This window comes from Megascapheus bottae, chromosome 3, assembly GCF_031878675.1.
Source record: "Megascapheus bottae isolate mThoBot1 chromosome 3, mThoBot2.hap1, whole genome shotgun sequence".
NCBI lineage: Eukaryota > Metazoa > Chordata > Mammalia > Rodentia > Geomyidae > Megascapheus > Megascapheus bottae.
The window spans coordinates 35,534,415-35,556,563 of NC_143511.1; the positions used below are offsets into that span (position 1 = coordinate 35,534,415).

The window sequence follows — 22,149 nt, forward strand, 5'->3', positions numbered from 1 at the left end:
CTTTGTGTTCGTCCCCTAAGAGTATCCTCCTCTGGTCTCACTGTGTGTGAGTGTCTAGTCCCAGTGTATTTTAGATCTAGCTTCCCCATATGAGAGAAAACATGCCCCATTTGTCTCTCTGAGCTTGGCTTACCTCTCTTAACATGAATTATTTGTTGTAGGTCCATCCATTTCCCTGCAAATGACATATTATTCTTTCTAATGGCTGTGTTAAATTCTGTTGTGTATAGGTACCACATTTTTTGGATCCACTCATCTATTGTAAAACATCTGGGCTGTTTCCATAACTTAGCTGCTGTGAATAGTACAGAAATGAACATTTATCTGTAAGTGTCTTTAATGTATCCTGACTCATGATAATCTTAGGGAGACACTCAGGATTGATATGGCTGGGTTGTAGGGAAAATCTGTTACATTTTTTTGCGGAACCTCTAGACCACTGTCCAGAGTGGTGGTAATAATTTACATCCCCACCAATAGTGCAATAGGGTTTCTCTTCCTCAACATTCCTGCCAACATTTGTTGTTGTTCAAGTTTTTTACATAAAAAATATCTTATTCTGAATTATACAAATGAAAAGAACCATGCAAGTATTGTTCATAACATCTGATGTCATATTTTAAGTATAATACACTTTATATGTTCAGTCAACAGTGTATCATTTATCTTTACTGATGTTAATGTCCAAGTTGTCAAAATGATTACAGTCATGTTAATATTTAACAGAACTGTGATGTCTTGTAATACTTGGACACCAAGAAACATTCAAAGCATCGTTACAGCTTTGACTCATCAAGGGAAATTCAGGAAATTGTTTTGAGTGTTTGAGTGGAAGAAAATAAGTCTAGTTGAGGGGCCAGGGGCATGACATAGTGGTAGAGTGCTTGCCAAGCATGCACAAAGGCCTGGGTTTGATTCCTTGGCATCATATACACAGAAAAAAAGAAAAAAAACAGAAATGGTGCTGTTGCTTAAGTGGTAGAGCACTAGCCTTGACAAAGCCCAAGGAGAGTGCCCAGGCCTTGAGTTAAAGCCCCAGGACTGGCAAAAAAAAAAAAGAAAAAGAAAAGAAAGAAAGAGAGAGAGAGAGGGTGGGGGGAGAAAACCCCACTTGAAAACAAATAGTTTTCATTTCATGAAATCAATGCACACGTTTTATCAAACATCTGTTCCGTTGGCATTTTCAAGTTTTTAAGAGGCTACCGGGTCATATCTTTCTCTACTTTTGCTTTGTTTTCCCCCTTCCTTTCTCTCACTTTGCCACCCAAGTCAGAGGTGCTGCCAAATGTGGTGTCAGCCAGCTGATGCATGATCTTGACAGGAGAGGGTTTCCTGTTACCACAGTGTCTGGGTTTGACCGGAACTATGGTGCCATTACCTAATCAAGTTTTCCCTATGCAGAGAGTCCATGTCTCTTCTGCAGAATGATGCCTGTCCTATGTCACGGCCACCTGTGACTGTTTCTGCTCTTGGGTGGGGCACAACTACCCCATCTTGGGCTATACATGGGCTTTTACTTGGTGTCTTCGGTTAGTAATTGATTAATGATGTCTGAACTTGTGCAGAAAGGGAATCTGAAAGTTTCCATGTTGGAAACCACTGTTCCAGCTGTCAAAAGCTGCCTCCAGAAAACAGAAGATCCCATGTGATCATGTTATATAGGAGAAACCACAGGCTGCACATATCAGCCACAGGCCCATTACACACTGTACCTGGGAATAATTTGGGGGCAATCAATAGTTCGTTGTCACAGAAGGTGTCTAGATTCTGCTTATCTCTACACTTAATTGTAAGCCAAGGTCACTAGACTTGACACTGCTTCCTGTGTCTAACAAAATGCTGTCTAGTTTCAGCACAGTATTTTCCTATGCCCTTCTCACGGCAGTACCGCCAGCCATAATGAGCTACAGAAATACTATCCCAGAAACTTCCACCACGGCATGGGGAGATGGGAGTCTTCAGGACTCCACTTTCCTTTGGTGAGAAATATTTTCCCTGTGTTTCAATTCTATAGATCAACTTGGTCACATTCGAGTGCTCCAACTATTTCCTGATGCTTCCTTCCAATGGAAGGTGGGAAAGGGATTCTGCTCTAACTTTGTCAAGCTTTTCAGTGTCTCCATGGTCTTCATGATTTTGTAGTGGGCCATTTTGAGTTTAAGGACCACTTTTTTTTCCCTATAGTCTGGAGGATCCTGGATTTCTCCTTGTCTGAAGATATGTTCTTGGGTTCCTGCCTCGTCCCCTTCTATCTTCATTCCTAGCAAATCCTCCATATCAACACCATAGATAAAGGTCAGGAAAATGAAAATTCCATAGAACATTTAAGTTGCATGCTTTACATTTTGGAGTCATTCCAATTATAGCAGTAATGAAGGGCTTTGCAGATTGGTTGAAGATCGTTTTGTAACAATGATAGCTTGGTGGTTCTATGCTAATGTTGCCAATCATAATTACTAACATTAAGTTTGGATGCAACAAAACAACTGACTGTTAGCCAATTTCTAACGCGTTTTGGTTTTCCTTAGCATTGTGATTATGGCTATTCTTAGTTATTTGTCATTTCAGTTATGATTCTTCTCTGGAGTGTCTTGTCAGAATCACAGTGGATGCCTCTAGAAAGTACTTCTTTGGAAACAGTTATCCTTTCAAGTAATCTCATTTATTAGGTTTGTTTGTAGTGTCCTTATACAGCTCTCTAAGTGTTGTCTGTTGACATTCAGCAAATGCACAGCTTTTACCAACAGCAGCAGAGCAACATTTTTGACCTGTTCAGATATCACCTGTAGAGCAGACATCATTAGATGTGCTTCAGGTAAGCTCAGGCTAAGAGATTCTTCTTCTAAGCCTCTTTGTTGCTCAAATTTGGCCAAAACCAAAACAAAGTCTTCCCGGCAGATTGTCACGTGACCAGTGTGTCCTTCCTCTGTGACAGAGGATCACAGAAGAGCAATGAGGACATGTTTTCCTGGCAATGAGGAAAGACCCACTAGGACAAATCTCATCCCAATGTGGAGGGGGGGGGGGAGAGGGGAGTATCAGGAAAGGCATCCTCAGGCTGGCTAACCAGTGGATATCTTCAGAGGACACCATTTAGAGACAGATAATTTGCCCAAGAACTCTTATACAGTTATCTGACTTCCTAGTAGAGTCACTGATGCCAGCCCTTCCCATGTCACTAAGGCTGAGTTGCTATCAAGCATTGTTTCGTAAGTATGACTGCCTGGTGCTAAAGCCAAAGCCCATGTTGTATATGTGGTCTCCCCTGCAGCTGGCCCAGGCCTCCCACCTTGCCTCTCCAGCATCTGCTGTTCCTGTAGCACCAGGAGAAACCCAGATGGCCTCCCAGTGTCTAGGCATCGACAGGCTCTTAGAAACAAGAGGGCTGTCCAACAGATCCCTCTGTTCATATGCCTAGGACTGGGCACAGGGGCACGTGTGACAACTGGGTCTTCCTCCTTGGTCTATGAACACTTGTCCCTAGAGGTGCCCTAGACTCTGTAGCACACATCAATCCCCTAGCAGCCATGATTCTGCAGAACAAGAAGGCTTTTCTTAGCCCCACTGCCACCCAGGGGTTACCTGTAAAACTATTTGGAGGGCTGGTGGATTAGGGGTGGGGAGGAGGGGGAGATGCAGTCTAACATTCCCAAGTGAACCCACCAGGCCTCTGAACCTTGATAATCATCTCTCCAGGATGGATCTCATGGGGAAGCTCCTGCCCATGGGTTTCCTGATTCATCTTCCTCAGGACCTTCTGTTTCTCTCTTACTTTTCCTTACTGGACTGTGCATCCTTTGTTTTCTCACTGTGCCTTTCCTCTTATTTCCAGGCCTCACAAGCACAGATGATGTTACAGCATTGATTGCAAGCAGTGCCCTCCAGTGAGTGGCCCTGTGCCCCTCACCCACCTGACCACGGCTCTGTATAGTCTTATTCCAGAGCTCCCTTAGGACCTGCCATGGCCTCCCAGACTCCCCCAAAACCCTCTGCCAGAACAACAAATAAACAGGCAGGGACATCTCTACAGCCCTGCCCAGCTTGAAGCAGTTCCAAGAAGATGAGACCTCCGCCCCACTTGAACCAGCACTAGTTTTGTTGTTCTGTCAGGGAGTTGGGGTTATGGAGAAAAGTCCCTTTTGTGGGGCAGCAAAGGGCATGGTAGAAATAAAATGCCAAGGACCAGGTGGGATGAGGAAGTAAGGACTGAGCAGGCGACACATTCCTACTCCTGAGCAGCTCAAAACAGGTCCAAAGAAGAAAGAAGCCATCCCAGAATGCTTAGTGACTGCGGTGAAAATCTATCTCCGGCCTCATTAGGGCAGCTGGGATGTTTCTTTTGTTAGGCTGCTCACAGCCTTCATAGCAGAGGTCTCTTGCTTTTTCTATTATGCCATCTCCAGAAATAATTTTTTAACCAAAATCTATGATATTCCCATCTCTCTGTACCCTACACAGCTTCCTGAAAGCCACCCTCCTGATAGCTCTCCACCTCCTGGACATAAGTCCCATGTGTCTGGCGTCTACCCAGTTCTCTGACCTCTCCCTGCTTCTCTGACTACCACACACCTCCCACAAATCCTCCCAGTTTCCTGACCCCTCCTCCCCTCCATGTCTCTACCTACCTAAGTCCTCTCAACCTTACAGAATCTGCGCCCTCTCTTTCATCCCCTCCATCTCCACACCTCCTTTGTACCTCACTGACCTTCCTCACTTTCCTGATCAATACCCATCTTCTTGACCCTGTTCCCTTTTTGAGTGCCCCACTTCACCCCACTCTCCTCCTGAGCCCTGTCATCCTGTGCCTACTGCCCTCACACCTTCCCAAAGTCCTTAATTCCTCTCTAGCTCCCTGACCTCCTTGACCTGTGGGTCTTTTCCTGGCCTCCCTGAGATCTAAATGTGATAAAAATGGGGAAAGAGTACACTTTCCCAGAGTGGGAATGTCTGTTCCTGTTGCAATCCTGTGTGGATATGAGACCTCAACTTCTTTAGCCTTTCCGCTTGGACTCAACACCCTTCACTCCAGGGAGCTGGAGAGACTTCAGCCATGGACCTGTGCATCCTCATTGGTTGCCCTTTAATGGAGGTGTCCGGGTTTTGAGACTGCGCAGTTAACAGGTCTGTCTCTAGCAGATATATGACCAAACTGAATGATGCAGTCACTAGTTATGTAAATAAATCTAGTAAATTTCCTCCCAATTCTCTTTTTTATTCTTCTACAAACTTTAATACACCAGGGAGCCTCCAAGCTGATAACCAGGGAGGGAGATTGAGGACAGATTAAGGGCTCCATCGTCAGCAGCCAGACATAGCTCATGGGGTTCAGTCAGCAGTGAGAAGGCCCCTGGCACTTGTATGACCCATATGTCATTCTTCAGAGAAGCATTGTTTGTTCCAGACATTTCCAGATGTCAGAGATTCAGAGAAGGGTCCTCTGATACTCAAAGAAGAGTGTTAGAATAAAGAGCTTGCAGCTCCGGTGGGCAGGATGGTGGGCAGATGCATGGGTGTGGGTAGGGTACCCTATCTGCTATCGTTAGAATATTGCAGCAATGTAAGGTTTTATAGAACAAATGGAGGGTGTGGTTGACCCAGACAGACAAGCTTACCACCTCAATGTCACCTCAGCATACTCATACTCAGCATAGGCCTCCAGCAATTGGGCATGATGGTTGAAAGGCTCCCCTCTAGGAGATACCAATTAAGCACAGATTTCCACCCCCCTCAGATATCTTGTACTGGATTTTTGGACTCAGGGACTTGTGCTTGCTAGTCAGGCACTCTATCATTTGAACCACACTCCCAGATCATTTTTTTACCTCAGTTATTTTTCAGATAGTGTCTCTCTTTTTATTATATTTTTATTGTAATGTACAGAAGAGTTATGGTTATATTTGCCAGATAGAAGGTGCATTACTTCTCACACATTGACACCCCTTATCATGTTTGATCAAGACGACTCAGAGGGATGGTGGGAGCAAAGCAGGTAGGCAGGAGTCAAATGTGTGAAGATGGTCAGAGAAGTGGGGAGATGTCAGAGAGGTTGAAAGGGGGAAGGGTTCAGAGAATTTGGTAGGAATGGCAGGTGGTGGGTAGAGATATGAGAGGTTCAGTATGTGGGTAAGGGTCAGAGAAGTGGGTAGGGGCATGGAAGTTGGGTAGCTTAACTATTTCGTTTTTCCACATGGACTTACTTGCTGTATCTGCCTTTATTAGCCCATTTTTTTCTGGTCTCTTGGACAAAGGAACATTTCTAAATATGAATGTCAACAAAGTTTTATGACTGTGTAATGCATTGCAACATTATACAAAGAAACAGGCCCAAGGCTGGGTGTTTGGCCTAGTGGTAGAGTGCTTGCCTAGCATGCACGAAGACCCAGGTTTGATTCCTCAGTACCATATATATATAGAAAAACCTGGAAATGGTGCTGTGGCTCAAGTGACAGAACTCTGCCTTTGAGAAAGCCCAAGGACACTGTTCAGGCCCTGAATTCAAGCCCCAGGCCTGGCAAAAAAAAAAAAAAGAAGGAAACTGGGTTCAATCCCAAATCCTATCTTCACACTGCAAGTGGTGCCTGGGAAGGGGCAAACTCCCACGAATACTGCGGTGAACAGAGGATAGTACGGTGCCAGATATGGATACAATCAGGCATACCAAGGAAAGAAGACAATTAACCCTGCTCACTCATGCATCACAAGATTCTTTACCAAGAAGCAGAGCCCAGGCCACCTTGGAGAAGGAGGTCATGTGACCTGACCCATTAGCCAGGATTATCTTCTCTGCCCAGTGTGATTGGCTAAGACCTAGGCATATGACCAATCACATCTCATAGATCAGAACTGTTTTAGAACCCTTCTGAGGCAGTTGCTGAGGCAGTTTGCCCATCTTGCAGTTGCTGACAGTTAGGGCCATTCTGTAACTTGAGAGGCAGAGCCCAGCACAGAGGGCAGTAAGCAGAGCCATGAGGCCAGGAAGGTAACCTCTGGTACCATCATCTAACACTCAGGTACAGCCATGCCTGGCACAGTTGCCATTAGATTCCTATGTCTTTTTTTTTAAAAATGCAGCATCGGAGATGAAACTGTACACCTTGAGCTTATTAGGCTAGTGCTTTACCACTTGTCCCGGCTCTCAAATAGCCATGTCCAGCAAACTTAGTTTTTATTGATTCTCCCCACATTGTTTGGTGGTTTGAGCCACTTTGCCTTGGGTTTCATTCCAGTAGCCAGCCAAGGTCAGCCTGTTCCTCCAGCAGCATGGATTTAGGCCCTGGTCACAGGGCATCCTGGTCACTCAATGAAGTACAGGACTCCCAGCACGTGTGCCCACAGGGCTCTAATGTTGGAGGATTTGAGAAATGTCCTTGTGGGAGGCGAGGCCACCTCACCCAAGTTTCCCCGAATGCAGATAAGGAAACAACTGGGACTCGCCAGCAGAACAGGAGGAGGAGCTGGGTCAGAAAGAGGGATGAAAGATCTAGAGGTGGCAACGGGAAAGACACATGTAGACACACTGGATGGAGAAGGGAGACATTCATCCCTGAACCCTTCTCAGCTGGCATTTGTTGTCATGTTGAACATGGGGCCAGTAAACCGAAAATATGAGTGGCCCTTATGAGCGGTAGCATTTGAGCCTTTATTGAGGCACGTACCAGAATGACAGTCCCATTTGTCAAATGAAGAAACTGAGGCACAGAGGGGTCAACTACTGGGGGTTAGAATTTCAACAAATTCACTTTGGAGAGAAAAATGGAGAAGGAATAGTGAATAGACTGAAAAACACTGATCACATCTAGACAAAGGCGAGTCAGATGTGGTGGTACATGCCTGGAATGCCAGCTATGCTGAAGGCAGAGACTGGGAGAGTCAACATTGAAGACAACCTAGAGAAAAAAGCGAAACCTCAACAAACTAGGTAAGTAGAGTTGTGCACCTCTGTAAACCCAGCTACATGGAAGGATGAGTAGGAGGATCATGGCTCTCAGCCAGGATGAGAGAAAAAATCATGAAAAAAGCACACAAAAGAATGTGTGTGACAACACAATTGTGTCGTGGCTCAAGTAATATTGCACTTGCTCGCCAAGGGTAAAGCCCTGAATTTAAACCCCAATACTGCCAAAATTAAGACAATGTCACAAAGATGTGTACAAAGTTACATCTTAGTACAAAAGTTAATGAGCTATTCCAAAAGTTATAAGCAAAGCCATGAAACTAGTAAGTGGAAAACTTCCATAGCCAGATGGGGAAAAAAAAAATCACCAGAGGCCGAGAGTTTGGCCTAGTGGTAGAGAACTTGCCTAGCATGCACAAAGACCCAGGTTTGATTCTTCTGTACCACAATTTAGAAAAAGCTGTGGCTCAAGTGGTAGAGCCCTAGCCTTGAGAAATCCCAAGGACAGTGCTTAGACCCTGAGTTCAAGCCCCAGGACTGGAAATCAACAGAAAAAGGAATGATAGCTTTCAAAAGTGACAGGAAGCTGGGCATGGTGGCTTAAGCCTGTAATCCTAGTTATTCAAGAGGCTGAGATCTGAGGATAGCGGTTCAAAGTCAGACCAGGCAAGGCACTACAAAGCTGTGAGACTCTTAGCTCTAATTAGTCTCTAGAAAACAGATAGTGGGGCTGTGGCTCAAGGGTAGGGCGGTAGTCTTGAGCTGAAGAACTCAGGGCCAGCACCCAGGCCCACAGTTCAAGCCCCACGACCCACATATACACACACAAAGAAAAAAAGTGATAGGAATTCATTAAGAGAAGCTCGCTTTATTTTCTGTTTCTGAGAACTGGGACTTTATCTGAGTAGAAAGAATAGATGACAAACCTGTGTGTGTGTGTGTGTGTGTGTGTGTGTGTGTGTGTGTGTGTGTGTGTGTGTGTGTGTGTGTATGCCAGTACTAGGGCTTGAATTCAGGGCTTCACATTCTCATTCTTGCTTAGCTTTTTCACTTAAGGTTGGTGGTGGTCTACCACTTAAGCCACACCTCCTCTTTCAGCTTTTTGCTGTCTCATTGACCATGAGTCTTACTGACTTTCATGCCTGGGCTGGCTTTGTACCTCAGTCCTCAGCTCTAGGCCTCATGAGTAGCTAGGATTACAGGTGTGAACCACCAGTGCCTCCTAGTGGAGATTTTTTAAATTATTTTTTTCCTCCTTTAGGGTTTATTTTTTTGTTTTTGTTTTTCTAAGACCTTGGGGTAGATCATTATATATACATATATATATATATATATAATTTTTTTTGCCAGTCCTGGGGCTTGAACTCAAGGCCTGAGTACTGTCCTTGGGCTTTCTCAAGGCTAGCACTCTTATCATAGCACCATGCCTGGCTTTTTCTATGTATGTGGACTGAGGACTTGAACCCAGGGCTTCATGCATGCTAGGCAAGTACTCTACCACTAGGCCACACTCTCAGCCCCTTTGATATTTTTTTCAGGTAGATACTTCGAGTTACATATGTCCCTTTTCTAACCACTTTTAATTTTCAATTTTTCTGGTGCTGTTAGGTGGTGGTGATGACATATTCTTATGGTGACAAACCAGAACCTTGTCTACTGAGGAAGAACTCAAAAAACACTACAGGGTCCTGTAGACTAAAGGAAAGAGAAAATGGCCCACGGTAGACTGAACGACAATGAGGTGGTGTATGAAATCCTGAGCAAGTGAGAGCATACCTTCATCTCCTGTGAGGCAATGTTGAAATCCTTACACTACCCAGATATCAAGAGGTTATTTTATGTCACTGAAATAACTGAGATGATCCAAATTGTGTTGGAAGACATTGGGCTGAGTGATTGTTAAAGTCACCACACGGAGTGCTACCTCCTGGGGGCAGGTTCGTCCAGGCCTGAATAGTTTACCTGCAGTATAGCCATGTGGGGTGTGTGTAGGGGGGGGGGGGACTGAGATGTGAAGCAGGAGAATATCCTGCAGCCACAATCTGAGGGTTGACTTTGGCCTGAGTTTTGTTTTTTGTTTGTTTTTTGCCAGTCCTGGGCCTTGAACTCAGAGCCTTGAACTCACTGTCCTTAGGCTTTCTCAAGATTAGAGCCCTACCACTTGAACCACAACACCACTTCCAGCTTTTTTTTCCCCCCTGTGTCTGTGGTACCAGGGAATCAAACCTGGGTCTTCATGCATGCTAGAAAAGCACTCTTATCACTAGACCAAACTCCCGGCCCCCAAGTTTCTATTTTACAGGTAGACAAACACTCAATATCCTAATATTGTTGGCAGCACGTTGCTCCTGGCCCCAGACTGTCGGTGAGAGAGCTCTTCTCTTAGCTGGATCTGGAGCCCCTGCAGCTAAGGCACAGTCTACCTGATGACCTCTAAGCCCAGGGGTGGATTAATGGCCAGAGTGACAAAAGCAGGTTGGTATGGTAGGCAGTTCTGTTTCTGCAGTTTATTTTCTCTTGGCTGTCATTAAGGGACTGAATATATATATATATGTTATATATATACTTATATATATATATATATATATATATATATATATATAGAGAGAGAGAGAGAGAGAGAGAGAGAGAGAGAGAGAGAGTATGGTTTGCAAAGCCAAGTTTAGATCTCTCCATATGCCATGAAATGGCTAAATTATTTTATTCAAAATAAACACCAGGAAGCTGGTACTTGAAATTTGGTGGGGTGGGGTCAAAGGGAGGAGGGTAGAAAGAAGAGAAGTGAGGGAGAGTGCAGTCAAGAATTCAATGCATTATCCTACAAAATCAAGAAAAATGAGAGAAGGAGGTGGGTTGAGAGTGTCTAAAGAGGTGACATTGTTCAAGGTACAGTGTATTCATAAACTATTTTGCTTAATGGCAGCTCCTTTGTAGAGCTACTTCAAGATAGTAAAGTAGGGCTGAGGGTGTGGCCTAGGGGTAGAGTGTGTGCTTAGCATACACAAAACCCTGGGTTTAATTCCGCAGGACCACAAACACAGAAAAGGCCAGAAGTGGTGCTATGGCTCAAGTGGTAGAGTGCTCGCCTTAGAAAAGCCCAGGGACAGTGCCCAGGCCCTGAGTTCAAGCCCCAGGACTGGCAAAAAATAATAATAATAATAAAGAGAAGTACAATGCTATCCAGAGGCTGGAAGGGGGAAGAGATTGATTGGGAGGGATAAGTTGTAGGTCAAAGGAAATGAGTTTCAGACAGGAGGAATCATTGACTGTAGTCAAGAACAATGTCCCTTTTGTTTATTTTTAAGTCACAGAGACAATTATATGTGTCTCTGCATTTTAGTGATGAATGAAAGAACCTTGTGCTCTGAAGTTCCTGACTCCCCAATGTGTGGGTTTTGTTAAAAATGTCCTCAAACACCCGCAGGAGGAAGGCAAACATGAAATTCACACTGCAGTGTGCCCAGCGTGTCCGAGGCCTCCCTGCAGCTGATGGTGTAGATGAGACTCTCTAGATCCTCCATGTACAATTCTTGTCCAGTACACTGGCAAACCTGCCAGCCTCTCAAGTCTTCCAGTGCAGAGGTGAGCTGAGCCAAGCTGAGGCTGTCGACGTTACCTGGACTTGAGAAACCCTTCTGCCCTACCCAGGGGAAAAGCCAGAGATGGACATTTCTGGGACACTCCACCTGAGTTTATTTTGTACTACTCTGCATGTTTATTGGGAAGGTAATTGGTCCTCCTCAAAGGGGTGGGGCAGACCTGTGACATCACTTCTTGTCACTAGGGAGACTGGTCTGCTTGGCCCGAGACAAGCTAGCCAGATGGAGCATGCAGCTCCCAGGTGCCAGCAAGACCTCTGTGTCAGACCCCCTCTGGCCATTTACTTTCAGAGGCCTCAAAGGCAGCAGGAGAGGATGTGGTTGGATTGTGTGTGGGAGAGGGCTGGATTGCAATGGTGGGCAGAGCTGGAGAGGCACAGCTGGGCACTGTCCCCCCCCCTCGCCATAGTGCCGTATTTCTTTTCTCCCTGAGGCTGCTCACTCACTGTCTGCCTTCCTCATTCCCATAAAGGCAAACTCTTGCTGGATCCAAACACTGGATCCCAGGCTCCACAACATCCAACAATGACTAAGGTCCGGGCCCAGGGCCCATGCCCCACTTACGGCAGTTCTTTTAACTTAGCATGGCTGTGAGGGTGGCATGTCAGACCCGGCTACAGAGAGAAACTGAGACTCCAAGGGCCAAAAGATGTCAGAAGGGTATCTCAGGGAGATAGACTGAAGGAGAAAATTGCTGTCCTCAAACAGCAGAGTCTGAAAGGTTGAAGAACAGTGGACAACTAATGCAAAAAGGGGAAGCGGTTCCTGGTGACAGCCCAGCTTGTAGGCTTTCATTTATTCATTCACTCATCCATCCATTCATTTCCATATTCATTCACTTGCTCATTAGATCAAACCTTTTGAAGCACCTAAACTTAGGACTGTCCAGAGAGACCAGTGGTCTTGGACAGAGGACCTCTGGCCTCCTCTCAAGCAGTCAGCTTCACAATGGCTTGATCCAGTGCCCGAACCTTCCTGAAAACGGTCACCTTCTTAGTTACCTGTGTCCCTCTCAAAACCATTTGTTATTCTTTTATGTTCTCTTTTAGTAGTACTGAGGTTTGTAAGTCAGGGCCTCCCACTTTCTAGACAGGTGCTATACCACTTGATTCACACTGCCAAAGCTCTTTTTTTTGGCATTGGAGTGAGAAGGCAGGACCGTAGTGCAAAAAATTTTCCACCATCAGCGGAGAGTCACAGCTCTCAGGGCCGAGCCATCAGCAGCAAGGGCGGTGGGGGGGTGGAATCTAGCATTTGTGTGAGTGGTCATTTCAGGCATGTCCAGAATCCAGAGCTCCAAGGAAGGGGCTTCTGAGACTCAGAGTCAGGTGTTCAAGTTCAGATGATAGGGCTGCAGCTCAGGTGGGCAAAATGGTGGGCGGATGCTCAGACCAGAAGAGGCACACTAGCTTAGCCTCCTGGGAGCCCAGCACCTGCTGCAGCAACCAGGCTACGATTAGGGAATGTCTTCAGGGAATGTCTTCTTTTCCACAGGTGTTCTGAACTTCCTCCTACTTATTATGTTGGTATTACTGTGTTTTACACTGAAGCCCTCACTTTTGTTAAGCGGGCACTCTATTACTACTGCCACTTGAGCTACATACACCTCTGGGGCATTTTGCTTTAGTTATTTTTCAGGTGAGTTCTGCCCCCACCCCTTTTTCTTTTTGCTCAAGGTCACCTTAAACCAGAATTGTCCTGCCCATGCTGTTCAAGTACCTGAGATGAAAGGTGTGCCCCGCCATGTCTGACTTATTAGTGGTTGAGATTGAGTCTCTTAGATTGCCATAGACCATGACCCTGCTGGTCTCAGATTACAAGAGTGAACTAGCCCACTGGGTCAGTTACTGTTAATAAGTAGATTTGAAAGTGGAATGCTGGCCAACAACCACTATGCAGGTTGTCCCCCTTCCCCACCCTCTCCTTCCAACCAATTGGATGGGACGGGTCACTTCCGTCCCCTGGGAGATGCTGCCTCCTCCCCCTTAAACTAGGTATTCATCTAGGACACAGGCTCCTGGCTGTAGAGAGGACTTTTGACCCACCAACGGACTAGCAGAATACTTGTTTCCTTTTCTTCCAGGTTCCTAAGATACAGTGACCCCTTTGAAGGCCCCTCACTGGCTGGCAAGCAGCCCCTTTCTGTTTAGTCTCAATATTTCAAAACAGAAAAACCATGACCATTGTACACATCCTTTCATTTGGTGGCTACATATAGCGAACCTCAACTCTAGCCATTCTCTTCTACCTGAACTCAGTGTGGTCAGGCCAAGCTAGAATCATTAAGTTGGTGCCACCTCAGCCCAATGCATTCTGTCCTGGGTCAGGCCAGCTGCGTCCACCTCCGTGGGGTGACCGGTGTTACTACTCACTCTCCACGCCTCTCCACAGACGCTGCTCCCTCTTCCAGGTTGAATCATCCATGTGTCACTTTCTATAATGTAGCCTATACTGGTGGAGCCCTTTAACTCAGGGCCTGGGGTGCTATCCCTTAGTTTTTTTGGCCCAAGGCTGGTGCTCTACCACTTGAGCCAAAGTTCTACTTTCTGAAAGTGCTTCTTTAGTTTCTGGAGTCTTGAGCGTCTTTCAGTCATAGAATCACAATCTTATAAGCATGGGAGTGATGTGTGCCCTCTTTATTTTCTATTTATATCCCTTTATTTCTTTTGTTTCCCTCTATTTTTATTGAGGGTTCTGGCATATGCATTTGAGGAAATTAGCCTACTTTTCTTTCTCTTTCAGCATGTCCTTATGTGTTTTGGATATCAGGATAATATTTTCTTTATAGGAGGAGTTTAGAAATGTTCCTGTCCTCTGAATTTTAGGGAACAGTTTACAGAGCATTGGTATTCTTTTTTTTTTTTAAGTTTGGCACAATAATATATTCCTCTGCTTGGTAGTCCATATCCAGTACTGCTGCATCATTGTTCTGTTTCATTTTCTAAAGAAAAAAACCCTTCCTGGTTTAACACTGGTAAGTCATATATGTCTACAAATTTATACATTTCTTCTAGATTTTGCAATTCATTGCAGTTTAAGTATTTTTTAAGTACCCTGAGGAGCGAGCGACCTGATTTCAGTGGTATTCTTTTCTTTTTTTCAGTCCTGGGGTTGAACTCAGGGCCTAGGCACTGTCTCTGAACATTTTTGCTCAAGATGAACTCTCTACCATTTGAGCCATAGATCCACTTCAGGTTTTTTTTTTCTTTTTGCTAATCATAGATAAGAATTGCATGGACTTTCTTGATTTGAGCGGGCTTTGAACTATGATCCTCAGATCTCAGCCTCCCAAGTAGCTAGGATTACAGGAGTGAGCCACTGACACCCAGCTTCAGTGGTCTTTATAATACCTGCTTTTTATTTTTGCCAGTCCTCGGGCTTGAACTCAGGGCTAAGCACTGTCCTTGGGCTTTCTCAAGGCTAGCACTCTACCACTTGGACCACAGCACCATTTTCACCTTTTTTTGTGTATGTGGCACTGAGGAATCAAACCCTGGTCTTTGTGCATGAGAGCTGCAGCCTTTCATCCCATGCCCAGCTCCAAGCTTTAGACAGAGTCTGAAACACCCTTCGCTGGGCCTCCACATGCTGGAAATACCTGAGCAGAGGCCCCTAATTGAGAGAATGACATCCCTTGCTGTCAAAGTGTGGGGACCAGCAGTCTGTGACTCCCAGCTGGCAATGGAGCTAAGTTCTTCTCCACAGGACCTGGCTCCCACCCATCCTGTCCTGTGTCCTTAGCCCCCATGCCATAAAGGACTAAGGAATACTTCAAGAGCTAAAGCACTGGCTGGGAATATGGCTTAGTGGTAGAGTGCTTGCCTAGCCTATATGACACCCTGGATTTGATTCCTCAGTACCACATAAACAGAAAAGGCTGGAAGTGGTGCTGTGGCTCAAGTGGTAGAGTTCTAACCTTGAGCACAGAGAAGCTCAGGGACAGTGATCAGGCCCTGAGTTCAAGCCCCAGGCAAAAAAAAGAAAAATGAAAAGAGCTAAAGCATCTGTTGGGTAGATGGGAGTCAACCAGGGGTATGTGATAGAGACAGTGTGAGCGGGATGCAAACTCCTGGTCCAGGAGTAGAATTAGGGTCAAATTCCTGTCTGAGTGCACCTTTGGCTGATCCCTTCTCTCCCTCCCCTCAACCAGGGAATCAGCATCTCTCAGGGAGCCAAGTGAAATGGGCTATAATGCGCTGTTATTCTTGATGGCGTGCATCATATGTGATAGATGTCCAACCTGATTCCTCTTGCCTGAAACTCTCTTCCCTTGGATCCATGTTCCTTGCTATCCCACTTCTATCCAGGGAAGCTATTGATCTAATGGGACACATGGGCTTTTCTGAGGACTGGCTGAAGGGGCCCTCTGGTTGTGTTGTCTATGGCTGTGACTAGGAGAGTCCACTGTGTCATGTGGCTGAGGTTGTTTCACACTATGCAGGGTGGGTATGGAATGAGCCTGGTTGAGCCAGCTGCTTCATTAGATTTCCTAAGCAGACAACAAAACATCCATGCCATGTTGAGAGAACACAGAGGTTCCTTCCCAAGAGTAGAATGACCTCAGGCCTTTGGGTCCCGGAAGTTCTAGGGTATGAGGGGTGATGGTTCCACGCTGATGGTCTAGATCTTCACCTTGACTCTGAGAAGAAAACAGAGCTCCCTGAGCAGCCGATATTCTCTCAAGACTCCTCTCCACACTCTTCCCCTAACCCACCCCTTCCCATCTCTCCAGTGCATGCCTTTCCTCCACAGACCTACAGTCCCTACAATAACCCAAGTGTTCAAGACGGTGGCGGGGAATGGTCATGGCCTACAATTGCTATAGCGATTTGTGGATTGAGGAGCAGTGTAGTCCTTCTCATATAGGAGGCAGACTATGTCTCATTTAGGGACTTGGATGTCATTGGCTTGTCAGAAAGGTAGACAGGTAGATCTCAGCCAAGGATTCTGGGTATCCCTACTCATTGCAAAGGACTGTAGTGCCCATTGCTGGACAAAGGCCTTCAAACATCCCCTCACATGACATGAGGATAGAAAAGGCCCATGTGGAGACCCTGATCCTGTCTACAGCTCTTTTTTTTTTAATTATTGTCAGGGTGATGTGTAGAGGGTTACAGGCACATAAGACAGTACATTACATTTCTTGAACATTGTTACCCCTTCCCATGTTTTTCTCCCGCTATCCCTTCCCCCTCCCAGGTTGTGAAGTTCATTTCTAACATATTGTCCTTTGAATATCTCTGTGAAACTGGTTCACCCTTCGTCCTTTGCCTCTATTACTCGCTTCTCCCTTTCCCTCCCCTGATTCAAATAAACAAATAAATGTATACACTGTCCACCAGGTACCAAAGTCAGATACAACAACAACAGGAGATAAACCCCAAAGGGAAAAACAAAAACAAAAAAAAAACAGCAAGAAAGGAAGGAAGAAAGGAAGGAAGGAAGGAAGGAAGGAAGGAAGGAAGGAAGGAAGGAAGGAAGAAAGGAAGGAAGGAAGGAAGGAAGAAAAGAAAAGAAAAAGCTGGGTGCCAGTGGCTCGTGCCCGTAATCCTAGATACTCAGAAGACTGAGACCTGAGGATCATGTTCAAAGCCAGCCTGGGTATAAAAGTCTGTGAGACTCTTATTTCCAATTAAAAAACTAAAAAATAAGTAACTTCACATAGTTCATTAAAAACAGCCACCACAAGGATAAATCTCTTGTTTCCCTATCCTGGAGTGCATTTCGCTTAGCCTCATGCTATATGGCTATATGCACTACTGTGCTCCTCTGCCAGGAAAATCCTAGATGCAGATGACAAATTAGGGAAACCATGGAGCCTATGCTCCTTTGAATCTTGTTTACTGCACATTGTCAAGTCTTTCCATTTCCTTACAAATGGGGCAATGTCATCCTTTCTGATGGCAGCATAGAATTTTGTTGTGTATATACACCACATCTTCCGGTTTTCTAGTGGTTAATTGGAGATATGTCTCATGGACTTTCATGCCGGGGCTGGTTTTGAACTGCAATCCTCAGCTCTCAGCCTCCAGAGAAGCTAGGATTACAGGTGTGAATCACCACACCTGTCTGGACCACCACATCTTCTTAATCCATTCATCTACTGAGGGGCATCTGGATTGGTTCCACATCTTAGCTATAATAAATAATGCTGCAGTGAGCATGCTTGTGCTGGTAGGTTTAGTATGACTTGTTTCTGGACATTTGAGCAGATTCCCGGGAATGGGATTGGTGGGTCATATGGGAGCTCTATGTTTTATCTTCTGAGGAACCTCCATACTGCTTTTCCAGAGTGATTGTACAAGTTTACACTCCCACCAACAGTGTAGTAGCCACATCCCTGCCAGCATCTGTTGTTATTAGAATTCTTGACAATGCTATTCTAGTTTTGAATTGCCTTTCTTTTATGGCAAGAAACATCAAGCATTTCTTTATGTGTCTATTGGCCATTCTTATTTCCTCTTCAGAGAAGTCTCTCTTTAAGTCTTTAGCCAACCTTTGAATGGAATGGTTGTTTCTTTGAAGATTTGTTTTGGAGAGATTCAATTTTTTGAGTTGTAGGTATATTTTAGATATGAGGCCCTTGTCTGTTGTACGGCTAGTGAAGATCTCCTACTCTGTGGGCTTTTTATTTAACATGCATGTCTTTTGCCATACACAAGCTATGCAGTTTAATGCAGTCCCATTTGTCCAGCCTTTGTTCCCTTTGATCTGTTGTGTTTCTGGGCTATATCAAGAAAGTTTCAGGCTTGGAGCATAGTCTAGTGGTAGAGTGCTTGCCTAGCATGCATAAAGCCCTGTGTTCCATTCCTTGGTATCACATACATGGAAAAAGCTAGAGGTGGTGCTGTGACCCAAGTGGAAGAGCTCTAGGCTTGAGCAAAAAGTGTCCAAGGACAGTGCCTAGGCCCTGAGTTCAAGCCCCAGGACTGGCAAAAAACAAAACAAAAAACACCTGGTCAGGTGCTGGTGGCTCACACCTGTAATCCTAGCTACTCAGGAGGCTTAGATCTAAGGATTACGATTCCAAGCCAGCCTGGGCATAAAAGTCCGTGAGGTTTTCATCTCCGATTAACTACCAGAAAACCAGAAGTAGCACTATGGCTCAAGTGGTAGAGCACTAGCCTTGAACTGAAGAGCTCAAGGACAGCACCCAAGCCCAGAGTTCAAGTCCCATGACCACCACCAACAACAAAGTTTCAACCTGTGCTTAGGGGTCCTAGTGTATCTCCTATTCCTTCCTGTAAAAATGTGAGGGTATCTGCTTTTACCTCAAGGTCTTTGATCTGCTCGGAGTTGATTCTAGTGCAGGGTAACAAGTAAGGATCCAACTTAAGTTTTCGACAGGTATTTAACCAGTTCTGCCAGCACCATTTGTTGAAGAGGCTGTCTTTTCTGTTTTATATCAGTTTGAGTAACTTAGGAGTGGAGTCTATAGGGTTCTTTCAATAAGAAACATAATAATATTACTTCATCTTTCCCTATTTGGATCCCCTTTATGTTTGCCTTATTGCTCTAGGAATTCTTTTTTTGGGGGGGAGGGAGGCTTGAACTCTGGGCCTGGGTGCTGCCCCTGAGCTCTTCAGCTCAAAGCTACTGCCCTACCCTTGAGCCACAGTGCCACTTCCCATTTTCTAGTGATTAATTGGAAATAAAGAGTTTCTCATTCTTTAGTGCCTGGGCTGGCTTTGAACCGAGATCCTCAGATCTCAGCTTCCTAGTAGCTAAAATTACAGGCGTGAGCCACTGCAGCTGGCTCTAGCTAGGAATTCTAATACTATATTGAGGAAAAGTGGAGAGAGCAGACATCCTTGTCTCCTTCCTGATTTTAGCGGGGATGGCTTTAACTTTTCACATTTAAGTATAATGCTAGCTGTATGTTTGTCATACACACCCTTTATTATACTGAGGAATGCTCCATGGATTCCTAGTTTCTCCAGAGTTTTTATCAATTGTTGGATTTTATCAAATGCTTTTACTGTATCAATTGAAATGACCATATGTTTCTTGTCCTTGCTCCTGATCATGTGATGAATTATATTGACTTCAGTACACTGAACCAACTTTGTATCCCTGTGATGAATCCTGTTTGATGGTGGTGCATTTTTGTTGTTTTGTTTTTTGCCAGTCCTGGGGCTTGAACTCAGGGCCTGGGCGCTGTCCTTAGACACTTTTTGTTCAAGGCTAGTGCTCTTCCACTTGAGCCACCATGCCACTTCTGTTTTTTCTGAGTATATGGTACCAAGGAATCAAATCCATGCTAGGTGAGCACTCTACCACTAGGCTACCCTCATGGCCTTGTGTATGATTTTTCTTTTTTGGTCAGTTGTGGGGCTTGAACTCTGGGCCTGGGTGCTGCCCCTGAGCTCTTCAGCTCAAGGTTAACACTCTACCATTTGAGCCACAGCACTACTTCCAGTTTTCTGGTAGTTAATTGGAGATAAGTGCCTCACAGACTTTTTTGCCCTAGCTGGCTTTGAACTACAAGCCTCAGATCTCAGCCTCCCAAGTAGCTAGGATTACAGGCATGAGCCATTGGTGCCCAGCTGGTGAATGATTTTTTTTTGATGAGTTATTGAAGTCAATTGGCCAGGATATTGTTGAGAAGTTTTGCATCAATGTTCATCAAAGAAATGGGTCTATAGTTCTCTTTCTTTGATGAGTCCCTGTCTGATTGGGGATGAGAGTTATGTTGGCTTTATGAAATGAATTTGGTAGAAGAATTTGAGGAATGTTGGTGTGAGTTCTGCTTTGAAGGCTTTATAGAATTTGCTATGAATCTATCAGGTCCTGGGCTTTTTTTGGATAGAAGGTCTTTTCTTGCTATTTCTATTCCATTTTGTTAGGGACTATATCTTTTCAATTCTTGCTATAAACTACCTGGTTGTAGAAGAGTAAAAGCCATTCTTACCTCTGACCAACTCTAACATAAAGGTTTATTACAAATAGTTAATCCATATTAGTAAAAATTGAGAAATTAATGGTTTCAACAACAAGGCAAGAAGGGCCTGAAGGCTGTCTGAGATGATTCAAGGAAAGAAAACATTCTATGTAATCTGGCCTTCTAGCTACACTAAGATAACCAAGATCAGGATGCCCTGAGAAAAATATGTTTATGTTACACAAAATTACAAGGCTAACTGCAAAATTTTGCTTCTGTCATGGCTTTTTGCTTAAACAGAATTTGCCTGGCAATCTATGTGTAGTTTTTTCCTTTATAAACCCATCCCAGCTAAAGCTCAGGGCTACACTTTGAGATCCCAAGCTAGGATGTAGTCCAGGCACTTCAGAACTTCCCTTGCTCAATAAATTTTTTTTGCCAGTCCTGGGACTTGAACTCAGGGCCTGAGCACTGTCCTTGGGCTTTCTTCAATGTTAGAGCTCTACCACTTGAGCCACAGCACCATTTCCAACTTTGCTATGCATGTGATACCGAAGGATTGAACACGGGTCTTCATGCATGCTAGGCAAGCACGCTACACAACAGGCCAAACTCCTGGCCCTCAATAAAGTTTTGACACCTTGATCATGCTCTGATTGGTCTCATTGCCTACCGATCTCTGAACCCCATAGCACTGTTTCGGTGCATTTATCTGTCTATATCATGTTGGTTTTCAATGTATAGAACATCTTACAGAATTTTCTGTAATCTAGTCTGGCAGTTATATACTGTTTCAATTTTTCCTTGCTGTGGATGATTTTTATTCTTCACTCAGCTTATGAATGAGAGCTTAGCTGGTATTCTTGGTTGGTAGTTATCTGTCTTTAGAGCATGGCATACATCATTCCCGGCTCTTCTAGCTTGCATGGTCTCTGCTGAGAAATCTGTAGTCATCCTAATTAGTTTCCTTTTATATGTGATTGTTCTCTTCTCTCTGGCAGCTTTGAAGATCTTTTCCTTGGTCTCCATTGACCCTGTACAGATTATAATGTGGCAGTGGGATGTCCTGTTACTGTTTGGTCTCTTTGGAGTTCTTCATGGATCTGGATGTACCTGTTCTTTTGGATATTTGGGAAGTTCTCTGGGATGATTCTGTAAAATGGACTTCTTATTGAATTAGCTTCCTTCTCCAGGCCTTCTTCAATACAGTTAGCCTTAAATTAGGTTTTCTAACTGTATCATGGAGCTCCTGAAGAGATCTGTCATGTTTCTTTGACTTGTTTTGAATATTTATTTCGGGTCTTCCTTTATATAATCTAAACTATCTTCAATTCTGAAGATTCCATCTTCTGCATCATCTCATCTGTTCTCAATACTCTCTACCTTGTTTTTTTTTTAATCTCTCTACCTTCTAGTTGGTCATTTCTGATAGCTTGCGTCTCTTATTTTATATCTTGCATGGATTTCTTTACCTCCTTGATTTGGTTTTGAGTGCTCTCTTAAATCCTTTGTTTTGCTTTGTTTTTTGTTGGTCATGGGATTTGAACTCTGGACCTGAGTTCTTTAGCTCAAGGCTACTGCCCTACCCCTTGAGCCACAGCACCACTTACGGTTTTCTGACTTTGAACCACCATCCTCGGATTTCAGCCTCTTGAGTAGCTAGAATTACAGACATGAGCCACTGTGCCTGGCTCAAATCCTTTAGTTGAGTGGCTATTCTTTCATTGATCTTTTGTTGGAATTCCCTCAGCTTTCTGTTAGTGGCTTCCATGAAT

At 44.6% G+C, this 22,149-nt stretch overlaps 1 long non-coding RNA gene across 1 annotated transcript; it reads left to right on the forward strand.

Annotated features, from left to right (window-relative positions):
• The first annotated feature begins 6,919 nt into the window (after nucleotides 1–6,919).
• On the forward strand, nucleotides 6,920–10,269 carry LOC150065320 (uncharacterized). Its single transcript, XR_016534758.1, has 3 exons — nucleotides 6,920–7,010; nucleotides 9,503–9,654; nucleotides 10,233–10,269. It is a non-coding gene; the product is annotated as an uncharacterized LOC150065320 (long non-coding RNA).
• Nucleotides 10,270–22,149: the final 11,880 nt, after the last annotated feature.